The sequence below is a fragment of the Phascolarctos cinereus genome, unplaced genomic scaffold (assembly GCF_003287225.1).
Source record: "Phascolarctos cinereus isolate Bilbo 61053 unplaced genomic scaffold, phaCin_HiC Scaffold_726;HRSCAF=1367, whole genome shotgun sequence".
Lineage (NCBI taxonomy): Eukaryota > Metazoa > Chordata > Mammalia > Diprotodontia > Phascolarctidae > Phascolarctos > Phascolarctos cinereus.
This window is the reverse complement of record NW_027556098.1, coordinates 230,462,881-230,479,768: the sequence shown is the minus strand read 5'-3', so window position 1 is coordinate 230,479,768 and position 16,888 is coordinate 230,462,881.

Sequence of the window (16,888 nt, the reverse complement as noted above, 5' to 3'; positions counted from 1 at the left end):
AGGGCAAGAAAATGAGGGAGAAAAAAAAATTGGATGAGAGCTCAAGGCTAAGGAGATAAAGACTAGAGTTGTTTGTCCTTTGTTTTTGAAGAAAACCAATGACATCACAGGGTGTTGTCTTGACTTGTGAATGAATTGGAATTAAGTAAGGCAGAGTTGCTCAAAGTATGGAGCCTCATTCTCTCTTCCAAAGTCCTTGAAGTCCAGTGGCAAGACAAAAGTCAAGATGACTGATGATAGCCAGGGTTGTAATAGATGACCTTGTTATCTTCAAAGTCTGACCAAGCTCTAAGCATTCTGCATGATACAGCTGTGAATCAGGAAGACTCATTTTTCTGAGTTCAAAACCAGCCCCAGACACTTACTAGCTGTGTGATACTGGGCAAGTCACTTGACACTTTGCCCAAGTTTCTTCATCTGTAGAATGAGCTGGAGAAGAAAATGGCAAACCACTCCAGTATCTTTGTCAAGAAAAACCCAAATGGGGTCATGAAGAGTTAGACACAACTGAAACGCCTGAACAATGATAATAACAACAGAAGTAGAATGGAAGAATGCATCATTATGATGGAATGGGGGGCTCAGGCTCCTGTTCAATCAACTTCAGGTCAGCAACTGTGCTCAATGTGTTCTAGTTACTTCATTGGTTAAGGCACCTAGGATCCATTAAAAAATTAAAAAAAAACCTAGTGACTTTGACCCCATTAGCACCACAATTAACCATGAATCCAGCTGACCAAGTTTCATAGAAAATAGAGGAAAAGAACCACTAACTCACTGTATGACCTTGGGCCATTCACTTAACCTCTTGCACTCTAGTTTTCTCCTCTATAAAATTCAGGGATTGAATTAACTAATATCTATAGTCCCTTCCAGGACTAAGGTTCTTTGAGACTGTGATTTCTTTGCTTCTAGAAGTCAATGGTTATAAATCTTGGAGGAACTGACATTCATAAACATTATTTAAAAAAATAAAATGCCTACAAAAATTACCATCTATAACCAATGACACTAAGGCACAAAAGAATTAGTAGTTCAAGAGAAAGAGCTGAGCCAGTGAAAGATGTAGGAACAGATTATCATAGCTTCTTATCTGACTCTTCCAATTTATAGGTCAGTAGTCTTCAAATATGGGGCAGCTACATAGTCCAGTGGATAAAGCACCAGACCTGAAGTCAGGAAGATATGAGTTCTAATCCAGCCTCAGACCCTGAGAATGTCACAACCCCTGTTTGCCTCAGTTCCTCATCTGTGAAATGGGAACACACAAGAGAAGGAAATGGCAAACCACTCCAGTATTTTTGCCAAGAAACTTCCAATGTAGAGTTGGACATGACTCAACAACAAGTCTTCAAACTTTTCTGGTGTTAGGTTTTTTGGAAGGTTGGTAAAGTAGGAAATTTTTGAGTCCTTTGAAGGAAGAAAAAAGTCTACATTATAGCTAATTTATATTTTGTATCTCTGCATTTTATGCTGTTTTCAATAAAACCATTCAATGGTATGATTTTTTTAAATAAATAGATAATCATTTCATTAAACATGCAAACATAACTTCATTTAAAAAGAAATTGGCCCCCTCTAACAGTCACCTTTTAAGGAAGAAATTTAAATGATTGTGATGTCATTATCAGTAGGCCTCTTAAAATGGTTCCTGAATTCTAAAAAGTGAAAAATATTTTTTATATTAGAGGGTACTTCCCCTGTAGTCATCAGTGAGATAACCTTTGGAAAGGCATCAGGGTTACAGAAGGAGAATTATGGGAGGTCTCGTTTTTGTTTTCTATTTAAAATAAGACTTAACCTTTTGCTCTCTTTTAGGACTTTTCACAAGAAGTATGTAAAAATCAGAGGCCATGTGAAAGTCCTCCCCTAAGGCAGAACATCTGTTATCCTTCAATTTTACCATCTGACTAAACTATCTTTTTTTTCAGATCATCTTTATTTACTCAGAGTTGTTCCTATTTTCCTTCTTGTGCAAAAATCACTGTAAAGATGTTGAAACCTACTTATGCTCAAAATGATTCTTCGTTGCACTTTGGATCAACTTTTATTCCTTAAAGCTTATAGTTTTTTTTTCAAGATTCTCAAATATAGAGTATCTCCATGAGAACCTTTTTTTTAAAAGTTGGGGGCCATAAGAGTACTGCATAATTTCCCAAATGTTATATTACTCCACTTTAGGCCTTACTCATTGTCCATCTGGAGTGCTTCCCTCAAATATATGTGCTTCAATACTGACTCAAAGGACTGGTCATTCAAGTATATATCATATCTGGATGCAGACATTTCTTATACACTTTTCTTTTCCTTCATGAGTCATTAAATTGTTCCTAATTGCTAGTGACTTCCCACTCTAACTACATCATATTTAACTATTTTGTATTTGTTCTCATTAACATTTATATTATATATGTACTTCTCTTCCTCATTAGAAGGTAAATTCCAAAAATGCCTATTTATATCCTTTGACCATTTATTATTTGAGGAATGAAGAGCAAAATGAGCAGAACCAAGAGAACATTTTATACAGTAACAGCAATATTGTTTTAAAATCAGCTTCAAGAGACTAAGTCATTTTGACTATTATAAATATCCAAGTCAACCACAAAGGACCTACAAAGGAAGGTGTCATCCACATCCAGAGAAAGAACTGATGAATGTAATTATGTATAGAATGATTTTACATACCCACACACATACACACACACATACACACATACTTGTGTCCAATGGTAGCCAACTGTATGGTGGGGGAGGGGAGAAAAAAGAAAATTACATGATAACTTTATTATATATTTAAAAGGAATAGCAAATTTCACGTGATAGATTTGAAGTTTCATGTGCAATCATCCTTTTCTATTCTACTACGTTATGGAAATGCTTGTGTTATTTCATAAATTATTTTTTTTTAAAAAAAGGTAAGTTGCTTGAGAGTAGGTATAATTTAATTTTTTGTATCTGTGTCCCTACCACTTCTCCCAGTGCCTAGTACAGAGTAGATACTTAATAAAGCTTGTTAATTGATTGATTTTGAATAATAATGGCTTCTATGGAGGAAGTTCTATAATGTTTTAGGAAATGATGCAACCAATAGAATAACAGCTTCAAATAGAAGCATCGGAAGGATCTGATATTATATAGCAGAGGTTCTTAACCTATTTTGTATCATGGACCCCTTTGGTAGTCTGCTGAAGTCTATGGACCCCTTTTCAGAATATTATTTTTAGCAACATAAAATAAATAGGATTACAAAGGAAACCAATTATGTTAAAATGCAGTTATCAAAATATTTTTAGAAGTAAGTTCATGGACCGTAGGTTAATACCCCTGTTCTTTAGGGAGACACTTTTCCATTTGAATCTTGCATAGGACATCCTCCCAGACAATGTTGAACACCTTTATCCATCATATTTCTTTCTCAGTTATAGCTGAATTGAAATTAACAATCAGAGAGTCATTGAAGAAAGTTATTTCTATGTTTGCATTTATCAAGTGTAATATAGTATTACAATCGTTAGGCTGTTTTAGGCCTAGGGAGAAATATGATTATCCCTGAAGTGCATTTGGTTCCCTCCTCTTTGACTTCATTTTGCATGAAAAGTTCTGAGTATGTTTATAAGTGCTTAGGAAAATTCTTAGCGTCTAGATGACGTGGGGTTCTTTGTCTAATCTTATATTTATATCTATCTCTAGTTAACCACTGTCCTCTGTGATTGAGGCAGAATTCAGTTTAGCAGAAACACCTAGTTAATGAAACAACAGATAATATTGTAGTGTCTGAATAAACAGGCATTGGGAGGGAAAATACTGACCTTTAATTGGGATTTCCCTCAGTCAGGGTCTTTTTTTATCAGATGTCTGTAGAGTCAGCTACTATTCTGAGATACCTCCTTTCCCTGTCACAGCTCAGTTATTTTTCTCCATATTTGCTCCAACCTCTAGAATCCAGAAGAAAAGACTCTCTTAACTTCTCAATTCCATCATAGCCTTTACTTTTTATGCAAATTGGAGGGAATACTTAGTCTCCCCCACAATGGTTTTGACTAATTCAAGGAGATTTAGGGATCCTTTTTTGTAGCAGTTCTGATTGTTTAATTCACTCAATAGTTTTTTCTCACCTAGGCAAGGCAGCAGAGCCAATGAGGGAATTTTAATACTACCCTCGCACAAGGAATAAATCTTACATGATCCTAACACATGCCTAGAATGATGTTGATTGGGCTAACGTTGCACATCAAATAAATAAATAAATATTTTATAGATATAGATATAGATATAGATATAGATATAGATATAGATAGATATAGATAGATAGATATAGATGTATATATATATATGTATGTGGGAAAAAAAGTATCTTTTATATGGTATTAAATAAAAGAAAGTCATTGGCAATGATGTGTAGGAAAGGTCTATCTATTACATGTATAAGAGGCAGAACAACATAGGGGAGAGAGAGAGCTAGGCTTGGAGTCAGGAAGGCCCATATTCAAATCCTGTCCCAGACACATATTGGCTGTGTGTGACTTTGGGCAGTAGCTTTACCTTTTAGTGGTCTCAGTTAATTCCCTAAGACTTAGAGGCAGAGCAGGTGCTAATTAGTATTATAAAAGGATTTTCCTCACTGAGAGATCCCTGTACAAGCAAAATCAAAGATCCAGTTCAAAAAGAGTGTTTGTGGCTGGATTTGAACTCATGAAGATTAGTATTCCTAATTCTAAGCCTAGTGCTCTACTTACTGCATCACCAGGCTGCCCTTATATATGGGTTATTGGCCCCCATTTCTACTTGAGTGTGACACCATTTGAATAACGGATAATCTGGGAAGCTTCAGGAGAAACAGAAGTCAAGCAGAATAGTAAAAGCTTGGGCAAGGTTCTGTAGGGCCTTCAAAAAGAAGTGGCAAGACCAAACTATGGAATTTTTATGGTGGTTATTGACAATATGTTAAAGGTGGAAGAGTTACTGGTGGGAAATTCAGTGAGAAGTTACAATGTGATAGAAGAATATCCTCCAGGTCTGGAACTCAGGGAAAACACTGAATATACAGGCAGAGAAAAAGAGAAGTATTTGGGAAGTGTTACTCAGGAAAAAGCAGCAAGATTTGACAATAAATACATGAAGCAAGGAGCACTAGATTGAAAATTACTCAGGATTTTTTTTTTTTAAATTTGAAATATCATTAAGATGATAGGGCTGCCTGTTGTTATTTAAAGAGCAAGAAGCATCATGGAGGAAAGATAAGAATGTCTGTTGTAGCCATGTTTAACTTAAATTAAAGTTAAAGATACCTTGTTTGTCAGAGTCCAGAGGGTGTCTCCAAATCTGTAAAATGAGAGGGTTGGGCTAGAAAACCTCTAACGTCCCTACCAAATCTGTGATTCTATGATCATATGATTCATTCCATAATTCTACTTAACCAAGGGGAAAGTTCAGAGGCAGACAGGTAAAGTTATATGTTAACCTCCTAATTGGACTCCAGCTCATTCTACACATGGTCAGATTAATCTTCCAAAAACACTGCTTTGACGTGGCACTCCTCAATTTAAGAATTGTCGGTGGCTCCTTTTTGCCTACAGGATAACGCCTAGACTCATTATTCTGGTTTGCAAACTGTAACATGGCCACACTCCTTTCCAGCCTTATCAACCATGTCCTTCTGGAAGACATTCTTCCTCTCCAGACAGCCTGCTTTTTATCATTGTTCCTGAAACCTACCATGTGCACTCCTACATCTATGCTTTTGATCATTTTGTCTTCTTTACCCAAAATGTTCTTCTAACTCTAGTCAACTTATCTGAATCCTGCACCTATACCTTCAAATAACAGCTCAATTCTATCTGCTCTGTGAATGTAGTCTTCCCTGATCACCTTCATTAGGGTAATATTACACTTCTTTTATTCCTATAGCGCCAAACATACAGACCCTCCGTGAATATGAGTCAATTGATGGATCTTTGTTCAATAGCTGGTAGTTTTAATCTATGAATGTCAATGACACATAAGTTAAAGTTCTGGTGTGAAAGGACATATTATGGAGCTATTCCAGCTAGGAAGAGATGAGTGATTAAAATTAGAAGTGATTTTAGAGGTCATGTAATCCAACCGTTCCCTTTCATCCTATAAGTGAAGAAACTGATATCCATATAGGTAAATTGACTTGTCCAAAGTCTACACAGATAGTATAGTGCTGGGGCCACAACCCAGATGACCTAATACCCACCAGTGCACTTTGCCTGGTTCCCTGAAGTACAATGAAGGCAACCTTCACGACCATATTTTTTTGGCAAGTGAATAGAGTGCTAGAGTTGAAGTTAGAAAGAGCCAAGTTCATATCCTACCTCAGACACTTCTTAGCTGTGTGTGATCCTGGGAAAGTCACTTAACCTCTGTGCCTCAATTTCCTCATCTATATAATAGCATCTGCCTCCCAGGGTTGTCATGAGCATAAAATGAGATAATGTGTGTAAAGCATCTTGAAAATCATGAAGTGTTCTATAAATGCTAGCCATTATTATTATTATTTCCATCTGCTTCAGTGCTATATTTCATTCATGAACTTATACTTCATAAATCCCTTAGTCCTTTTTCAAAACTGTTTTCAATATTTCTTCCAGGAAATCACTAGATTCATTTCAAATCAATGAAAGGGTGAAAAAAGGAGTGAATCTATCTACTCCATCTAGAACTAAGCAAAATGTTCTTGATTTCTAAATATCCATTCAGTTCCTAACTATTCTTTTGCTTTGCATTACATTTAAGAATGTAAGTATCCAGTAACTACTAGTATATGTGGTAATAGAGTAGTGAACTACTTTCCTGGTCAATAGGCAGGAGTTATAATGCCAAGGAAAAAGTCAATTTTCAGTACAGGGAAATCAAGTTGCAGGCTATTCATAGCAGCTGCAAACGGGTAGGCAACAGCTCATAGTGTTATTTGGTTGCTGAAAGAAAGCATGAATCATTCTTCAATAAAATGAGGGTCTTAGCATAGAGGCTGTGTATTGTTATTGGGCTGCCACAGCACTTGTGATGTGCTGGAGTGAAGATTAATTTGTTTAGATAGTCTCTCGACACCCTCCAATTAGAGGTGATATTTTCAGCCTACAATTACAGAAGACGCAAGGAAGATAGAATTTAAGTGCATGCATTGTTGGGAAGATCTCAACATAACTCCAAATGATAGAGATCTGGCTAGGGTCAGGGGCTTATTGGTGTGATCACAGGGTAGGTGAACATCAAATGGTTAGGCTCAGATTAGGATGACTGTATTTGACACTTCAATTTGAAAATTACTGTATAATCATTAGTTAATCATCATAAATCCCTTGTGAGGTAGGCCAGTCCTATATTCCCTTTTCACAGATGAGGGAAAGAAACATAGCTAGACTGATCAAAGACCAGCTGCTACTTAGTTGGGGAAGCCAGGACCAGGCTGAAGATTCCTAAAGAGCAATATAGTACTGAGTTCAAGTGTGGATACTCATAGTAACCTTCAGTTGGCCTTTAAAATTTAAAATATGTGTTGGCAATATTTTAGGTACAGGTTTCCTTTTGACAGATATTGAAGCAGCTAAATGGCCTAGTTTGAATCAGGAAGAGCTCAATTCAAGTCCTCCTACAGGCATTTATTAGCTATGTGACCCGGGGCAAGTTTCTGAAAATGATAGCTAGTATTTATATAACACTTTTAAGTTTTTCAAAGTGTTTTGCAAATGTTATCTTGTTCTATCCTCACAACAACCTTAAGAGGTAGGGTCCTACTTTACAGATATGGAAACTGATGTGGACAGAGATTAAATGGCTTGCCCAGGGTCACACAGCTGGTAAGTGTCTGAAGCAGGATTTGAAGTCAGGTTTTTCTAGCTCAAGTCCAGCACTCTATCCATTGCACCTCCTGGCTGACTCTTTTTGTCCCATTTTCTTTATTGTAAAATAAGAATAATAGCCCCTATCTCACAGGGCTATTGGGAGTATCAGATTAGATCAAATATGTAAATTGCTTTGTAAGCCTCAAAGCTATATTAATACTAGTTTTTATTATTAATTTTCCACAAATACCAATAGTAAAAGCTTCCAGGAAAACAGTGTGGAGATTATAGTATATTAGTAAGGTTTTAAAAGATTTAAATGTTTCTAAAAAGAAAGTCTTTCTATTGTAGATAAAATTGAATTAGTTAGTGACAACATATTAGCTATTACCTTTGGTTTTTGACCATATCATTATTAAAGAACTTTAATGAATTTTTGATCAGAAGGCACTTAGAACTGAGGGTAGGATGGGGTCTGAAAAGTCTTCTTCCTGCTTATTGTTTTTCTTGGTGTGCATGGAAGAGTTTTAAGAATTTAGCTGAATTCCATGCTGAAATCTATTTTCTCTATTTTGAATTGTCACTTACAAAAATAGAGAAAAATATTGTCAGTCCAAGATCTACCCTAACATAACACATATTAATATTTTTTCTTCGCTACTAAGCTAGCAATTTGCACTCTTTGGGCATGACCCTCCAGCAAATTTTGCTTTCCTATAAGCGTATGAAGCCTTGACTATTTCAACTTTCCCACCCCTGTAGCTCTTGGGATATAATCAAAAGTGTAAGTTTGAACAAAAGACTGAATTCCAACTTTTATACAAACTGAGACTGTTTTCATTTGTTGTATGCACAATGTAGAATACAGTGATTGTAAACTGTCAAATCTTTGTCAGGACCTTCCTTGTTTGGTATATATTGTGATCGACACAGCAGGGATAATGAAATGCATGTAATCCTGGCCTGTCAAGATGCTTTAGAAGGATTTCTATGTATTCAGAAGTTGTCTGGCCTAGGGTAAAGAAGAAATCTAATCTAGCATGCAGGAGAGAGTATCTAGACCAGGAGATAGAGAAGAAATGTGGCTGAATACTTAGTAATTACATGGCAAAATGGTGCTATTCCAAGGGGATTCATTCCTATAGAATTCTGAGGGCAGATTTCAATCTGTTTTAAAGCCTTTTCTATCCTAAAAGGAGGGAGTAATCACTCCTTGGACATGGTGGTGTAAGGAGAGTAATGGTGCCTTGAATATAACAGTTTTTCATCCTGCTTTCAGATGGGTAATAGACAGATTATAGTTAGAGCTATAATAGTGAAGACATACTCTAGTGCTGCTCTGACAACATTTTCCCACTAAAGACAGGTTGTGGGCTTCTTGATTCACTAGAACAGAAGCTGGCAAGCTTCAAAAATCTTTCTGAAGATTTTTGTTCACCTTTTTTCTATGGTGAACTCCTGCATTTCAGAAAGATCTCAAAAGGAAGTCCAGTAGTTATGGTAGTAAGTTTTATTGCATGTTGCCCATTTGGAGCAGTACTATTGAAACTAATAGTTGTTGTGTACTCATTTTTCAGTTGTATCTGACTCTTTGTGACCCCATTTGGGTTTTCCAGGCAAAGATACTGAAGTAGTTTGCTATTTCCTTTTTCAGCCCATTTTAGAGATAAGGAAACTGAGGCAAACAGGGTAAAGTGACTTGCCCAGGGTCACACAGCTACTAAGTGTCTGAGGCCTGATTTGAACTTAGGAAGATGACTCTTCTTGATTCCCAGACCAGTGCTCTATCCACTATAACCACCTACATGCCCTTGAAACTAATAGACAAACTTTAAAACATACCAAGATGATATTTTATCCCAAGTGTCGATTCAACCCACTTTCCAAAACAGTGTTTTATTAATGCCCTTTGTTTTTACATAACATCCCTTTCTAGGTATACTAACCCCCATATTCCACCATTATCTAATGAGCCCTCCCTTATAATATTACTCAGTATTCCATTTTGTTTTGATGAGATTTTTAATGGCATCACTATAATCATTGTATATATGTGATGCATATATACATGTATAACTCTATGCATATACAATTTCTGGTTCTGCTTATTTAACTCTGCATCTGTTTTTATAAGTATTTCCACATTTCTCTGAATTCCTCCTATTTGTTATACTATAACTGTAAGTATAGTTATAGGGCACACACATATATACATATACATATACCTATTTTTGTCTAGTGGTAGCCATCTCTGGAGGGGGAGAAGGAAGAAGAAAAAGGAAATTTACATGATAATTTTCTTGTGTATTTGAAAGGAATAGAAAGTTGTGCATGGTAGACATGCAATTTCCTGGGCAATCTTTTTTTTTTTAAATTGTACCATATTATGGAAATGCTTGTTTTCTTCCATAAATTAAAAATAAAATTTAATTCAAAAAATTATTCCTACATTGATTTGAAATCTGTCTTCTGGCAATTGCTGCTCATCAGCCCTAGCTTTGCCTTGTTGAACTTCATGGGATATCTTTTCCCTTTTTCACAGGATGGCCTTTCAGACATTTTAAGATATTGATCATCTTCACCAATACTTGGAGAATGATTTCTTTCCAGAGACCATATTTCTTTTAATGCATAAAGATTGCATTAGCTTTAGTGGGGGGTGGGAGGGAGGTTAGTCACAAAGCTGGCACATTGAGATTTTTAGGGACTCATCATAAATTTATAGTTAATAAAAACACCTTGTCTTTTTCATGTGAAAAGCTATCAATCTAGGTCATTCTCATCCTTTACTTAGCTGATTTTTAAAAACTTAAATGAAAGACTTTACATTTATCTTTCTTCAATTTCATCTTGTTCATTTCTGCCCATAGCTTTAGGTGGTACGGTTCCTTCTAAATCTTATTTCTCCCTTCTGGCATATTAACTACTTCTCAACTTTGTGTCATATTCATCCCAATTGTTGATAATAATCAAGTATGATGTCAAATGTTTAAGAATCAGCTTTCAGAGAATTTTGACACACTTTAGTTGAATCTGTATTGTTGACATTTTCTCCATTATTTCCTTAAGTTTAGAAATCAACAAAATAATAATTCAAGCCCTGATTTGTAAGGTTTGCTTATTTCTGATGGGTAAATGTTCACATGGACAATTTAACAATAGGCTCTCCAAAATTGTTTGGAACTGGCTTTAGCATACTCCTGCATGTTGTTCAGGAAAGGGTAAAATACAGAACAAGTGATTAAAGAGCTTTCTCCAGGTTTACACTGTACTCAAATAGTGTTAATTAATAGATGTCATTTAAAAAGCCATGAACCCAAATCATTTTATTGAAATCTAGCCCCCTTTTTAATTTGGCCAAAGGTTTACTGAGGGGGAGATTTTGGTCAATATCCAGTTCAAAATACCTATAAGAATAAAATGTATGCATACTCTCATGACCCCAGGTCTTCTCTGAGATAAAACTAGTAGCTGTTCACTGCTATTGCAATGTTTTTCTCTCATTTATTTCAACAGTTCAAGGTGCCAGAGAATCATAGACTCCTAAAGCTGGTAGTGACCTTGTGAGGTAGTCTATTCTAGTCTACTCTCCTGCCTGTAGTCAGGACCACACCTAAATTATACCAGACAGATGAGAATTTATCCTATTTTTAAAGTCATTCAGAAAAAGGATATGTCAAAGCCTTCCTTACTTTGTGGATAAACCTCACTTTGAAAGATTAATGGCAATTTCTATCTAACTCTCATGTAGCTAAATTCTTGTCCTTTTGTTTAAAATCACTTCCTTTGCTGCAAAATTGTGAGTTTTAAGTATTTTTGGAAAGATGAACCATTAAAAGTTGAGACAAATTACGCTAACAGAAAAAACATTTTGGAAATTAATTTCAGTTTTAGAAATCGAATAAGTTTTTAACTACTGAAAATATGATATTATACAATGCATTATGCCATAATATGTGAAATATATACCATGCATAAATATTCTTCAAAGTTTTAGATAAATATACGTAATAGTTAAACATATAATTATCTGGGTGTATGTTTAATTTTTGATCCTAAGAAATTTTTAAACATAATTTTAAGAGAGAAAATGATGTATGCAAAGTGCTTTGTAAATGTTAAAAAAAACTATATATGTGTGTCTACATATGTGTATATGCTGCTAATAAAAATAATGATGTATCAAATAAAGTTTTCTTATTGATTAGTGAGTTTAGGCTATTTGGGAACATTTCCTACTTACTATTCTGGCTGCATACTACTAATTGCCTCCCATTGGCTGTTGTTTTGGTTCTTTATACAAGCTAAAAAAGTTAAAGAGGGGATTAGCTGTGAATAAAAATGGCTGCTTTTATTCATAGTTAATTGGCATTCCCATTTTTTTTTCAACATGGCTGTGACCAAATGTCAAATCAATGTGTGCTGTTTCAGAGACATCTCTCAAGATGCAGGGGTAGGCAATCTCAATATGTTATATACTTAACGGCTCTAAGTTTCTAGAGCTATTGTACAATGCCGTCTTATAATAACAACAATACCATTTATACAGTACCTACTACTTGCTAGTCACTATGCTAAGCACTTTACAAATATCTCATTTTATCCTTACAACAACCCTGGGAGGTGGGTGCCATTATTATCTCTATCTCAGAAAACTGAGTTTAAGAATTGAGTTTTTTTAAGAGTTTTTTTTAACTTTTTTTTAACTTTTAAGAATTGTGAGATTTTAAGTGGCTTACCCAAGGTTACTTAGCCAGTAAGTGTCTGACACTGAATTTGAACTTAGCTCTTTCCGACTTCAGGCTCTGTACTTTATCCACTGAGCCATATCTTTTAAGAGCCTCATCTTATCACAACTCTTTAGTCATTTGTTCTGTCTTTGAACCTATCCTGAACGACATGCAGGGGTGTGCCTCATCTTAGGACAAATAGATTGATTTCCTCTTTGATATTAACATTCTGGCAGGCTATCCTTCCCACATTTTTTGCTTAGAAATTTTTTGTTTTAAAGGATGTAAATACTAGAATATACTCGTGCTTCTACCAGCCTGTCTGTGCTATTGTTTTCTCTTTGAGGCTGATATATAGCCACAAGTACCACATAACGATTCCTATCACTTTCAACTGTTCTACACATGATTAATTCTTACATTGAATTTTTCCAGGGATTCTTCTGGGTGGAATGAATGACATCGCTCGCCCTTAAGACTGTCCCAATTTTTGAACAGTGGTACTTATTTGGTTATAAAAAGAATTCTTAGTAGAATCTCCTCTCTTAGTTATGCATACAAAGGCTTTTGAGCTATATTCATATTTTCACCATTATGAAACATTTATGTTTAATGTAATTTGGACAAGTTGTCTCTTGTTATTTTCCCTAGATTTTATATGTTCTTGTTATGGTCCCTACAACTGAAATTGCATAATTCAAAGAAAGGTTTTCCTTTATTAATGAAGTCCCTAGTTTTGTGACAGACAAGTCAATGATGACAAGCAGGAGAAAAATAAATAAGTGGTCCAGTTTAAGTAACAGTAAATAACTAGAAATTTCCTCCATTGGCCCCTGATAAGAATCTACAATCTCCTCAAAGGTAAAGGTCATATCTGTATTTCTCCACAGTATCTAGTATACTGTGGGATCAATAAATGCCACTGCCTGGTTGACAAATACATATCATCAGTGAATGCAGTCCCAGGTTTATTTGGCAACCTCTAGTAGAACCTCTTACTAACATACTCAAAAGTGCTTTGGAAAGATTCGTGTTATAAAAATGCAAATATAAAAATACCATATAGTACTGTTATTGTTGCTGGTAGACAGACTCCTTGGATGTTAACCAAAAAAATGGTGTTTGAAATTCTTAATAATAATTTAAATAAACCAAGGGCCTTGTGGGTAATATTTAAATTAGAATGAAATAATCTCACTTTTTTTTTTACTAAAAGATGACCCTTCTAAATAACATAGTACATAGTCATCCATGACCCATTTTATTGTCACATTAAGTTGCCCTTAGCAACAACACAAAATTTAGAATTGGAGGAGTTTCCACATTTCCTGTAGAGGACTGTTGGTCATAATTTCTGCTTGTTCATCAAGTGATATAGCGTCATAGATCTAGACCTGAGAAGACACCTAGTCCAAGTCTTTCCTTTTACAAAGGAGGAAACTAAAGGGTAGATAGTTTAATTGACTTGCTCAAGGTCATCCAGGTAGGAAGTAAAAGAATCAGGATTTGAACTCAGAAACTTAGGCTTCTATTTCAACACTCTTTCTATTACACTGGGTTGCTTTGCATGAAAAGCACTTCGTGAACCTTAAAACACCATACAGAGTGCCCCAGAAGTCTGAGTGCAGTTCAAAGCTTTGATAACTCCAAACTAAGACATTTGGGATATACCCTGTATAGCTGTGAGCTTAAAAAAAATCACTTTATAGACGTAAACCATAGCTCTATCTCTCTGCTCCATCTATCTTCTTTTCTCCTCTCTTTTTGGCTCCATCTATTTTCCCAAAACATATGACTAACTTTCATTGTGTAAGCTTCTTCTTCATCTGCTTCACGGCCGATAAGAATATTGACTGGAATGTCCTGATCTCATCCATGCCTGTTAGGCCATTTAAGAACTGATTAGTCATCAAAGGACTGCATCTGAACTTTAATATTTGTCTTTTTAAAATGTTGTTTAGTGTTCATCTATTTTCCTGTCTTGAATGATTTTACTCTTGACTTTTCTGCTTTTTCAGATTGGAAGCCTTGACCAAATTCAAATTCTTTATCCAGGAGCTGGTGGCTGCAGCACAGCATTAGGAACATAGGACAGGGACAGACTGGAATCAGCTGAGTAGCCAATGTGGCTGAGGCAACAGAGTATTATATGGAAGCAGGGTGGGGTTCATGAAGCATGGGCAAGAGCCTTGTTCAGCTTTGTTTGATTTTGGCCTGGTGGTGCCTGAGGGCTGACAAGCCACAGTTGTCCCTGATACTATGATTCTTGTTGACAAATAGAGAGGATTTGATATGATTATTTTATCATGGGATACTTTCTGCAATTAAAACTTGAGCTGCTGCCCAATTTACTTTAGGAGTTGGGGAGGTAAATATCCCTGCCTGCCTTAGTTTTTTTTAGTCAGCTACCTAGTGGCCATAGCCTTGATTTGGCTATATTTTTAGACATAGAGTGTGGTATGCTCAAAATTCAAAGTGCTCTTGATCCAAATTAAACAGATATTTCCATATGACATTTCTAACCAAGGCAAACTTACTGATTCTTTCTCTTGCTGGTGCCTTCCCTCTAAGATTACCTCCCATTTACACTGTATAAATCTTAAACATATGTAATTATTTACATGTTGTATCTCCCATCAGAATGTAAGCTCCTTGAGGGCATGGTCAGTATTTTTGCTTTTCTTTTTATCTCCAGCACTTAGCATAATAACAACACATAGTTAAGTACTCAGTAAAAGCTTGTTGACTCCAACTCAGGGTTACATTCCCATTGACAGTCAGTCAACAAGCATTTACCTGCTCTACGCTAGGCACTATGTTAACTGCTGAGGATACAAAGAAAGGCAAAAATACTGTTTCTGTTATTAGTGTTCTAATGGGAATAGACAATATGTAAAAGGAAACTGAGGAGGTACTAGGGAGAGTGAGGAACAAAAGTACCCAACTAGGGACATAATAGAGAAAAATTCAGAATGCAACCTGGAAAGGAATTAAATATGACTGGCTCACGGCACCCTTTTAAAATGGAGGACTTTATATCAATGTCACAGAGTAACAGCATTTGAGAGTCAGAAGGGACCTCAGTGGCCATGTAGTTAACCACTACTTGAGAAAGAATTCCCCTCAACAACATACCTGAAAAATGAGCCTGTCCTTTCAGTAATTTTTTTTTCTAAGAAGTGACAATTCTCTTACAAAGGTCTGCCTAGCAAAAGTTCAGTATACTACAATTTTGAGCAACAATATATCAAAATACCCTTTGAAAATATCACTCATGGATGGTATTTAGTTCATAGGTAAAGATATTAAAGCATTAGTGAGGTACAGTTCTTATGTTCATCGTTTGACATCTACTTCAACTGATAATAATTATTAAGTTCTCATATCAAGGGTATACATCTGGGGAAGTTACAGATCTGGGTTTGTTTCCCTAAGATAGGTTTCGGTTTTTCTTCTTGTTTTGAATGAAGACACACACATACACCCACACACAATATAAAATGGCATGGTCATTGGACTTACAGCTGACAAAGTTTAGAGAAATAGCTATATGACAGAGTGAGGATTCAGAAAAGTCTTAGATTGGAGCATTGGGCTAAGCCTAATGAAATGAAATTTAATAAGCAAAAAGTCTTGCGTTTGAGTTAAAACCACCTTCTTCAGTGCAATATGAATGAGGTATACAGCAGCTCATCTTAGCAACGGTTCATCTGAAAAGGACCTGGTGGTTATAGTGGACTTCAAGCTGCATGTGATCAAAATGAGGTTGTTTTAAGAGAGTCATAATGTGCAAGAATAGACACTCTGTACTCTGACCTGGTCAGACCACAGCTGGGATCACATTTAGGAAATTTCTGGATGCTTTCAATGATATGAAACTGTTCAGAAACTTATCTTTCTAATAGCAATAAGAATCATTTGTTGAAACTTTATATTTTGTTACCAAGGAACACCACAGATCTAAAGAATCAAAATAGCATATAACCCAGAGGATAATAGAGAAATACATGGTGGGTATAAAGGGAATGCATCATATTACCAATAATTACGTATGTGGAAAAAATTACATAAAAATGATATACCTTAGGAAATGGTGATCTAGTGATATAGTAAGAGAGAGGGACAACAGCTGGATAGTTCAGATGTTATGCTGGTACCTATAGAAAGCTGAAGGACCTAGAATAGGATCTCTAGATTATTATGTATTATGGAAGATTTATGGGAGGGCATGGAGAAAAATCATGTGAGATCAACTATTGATGGGAACGCTCTCTCAAATACCATTGATTATAAACTAATCACAAGATCATGGATCCATTAAAATGTTAAACTATTAGTAGATGTCCA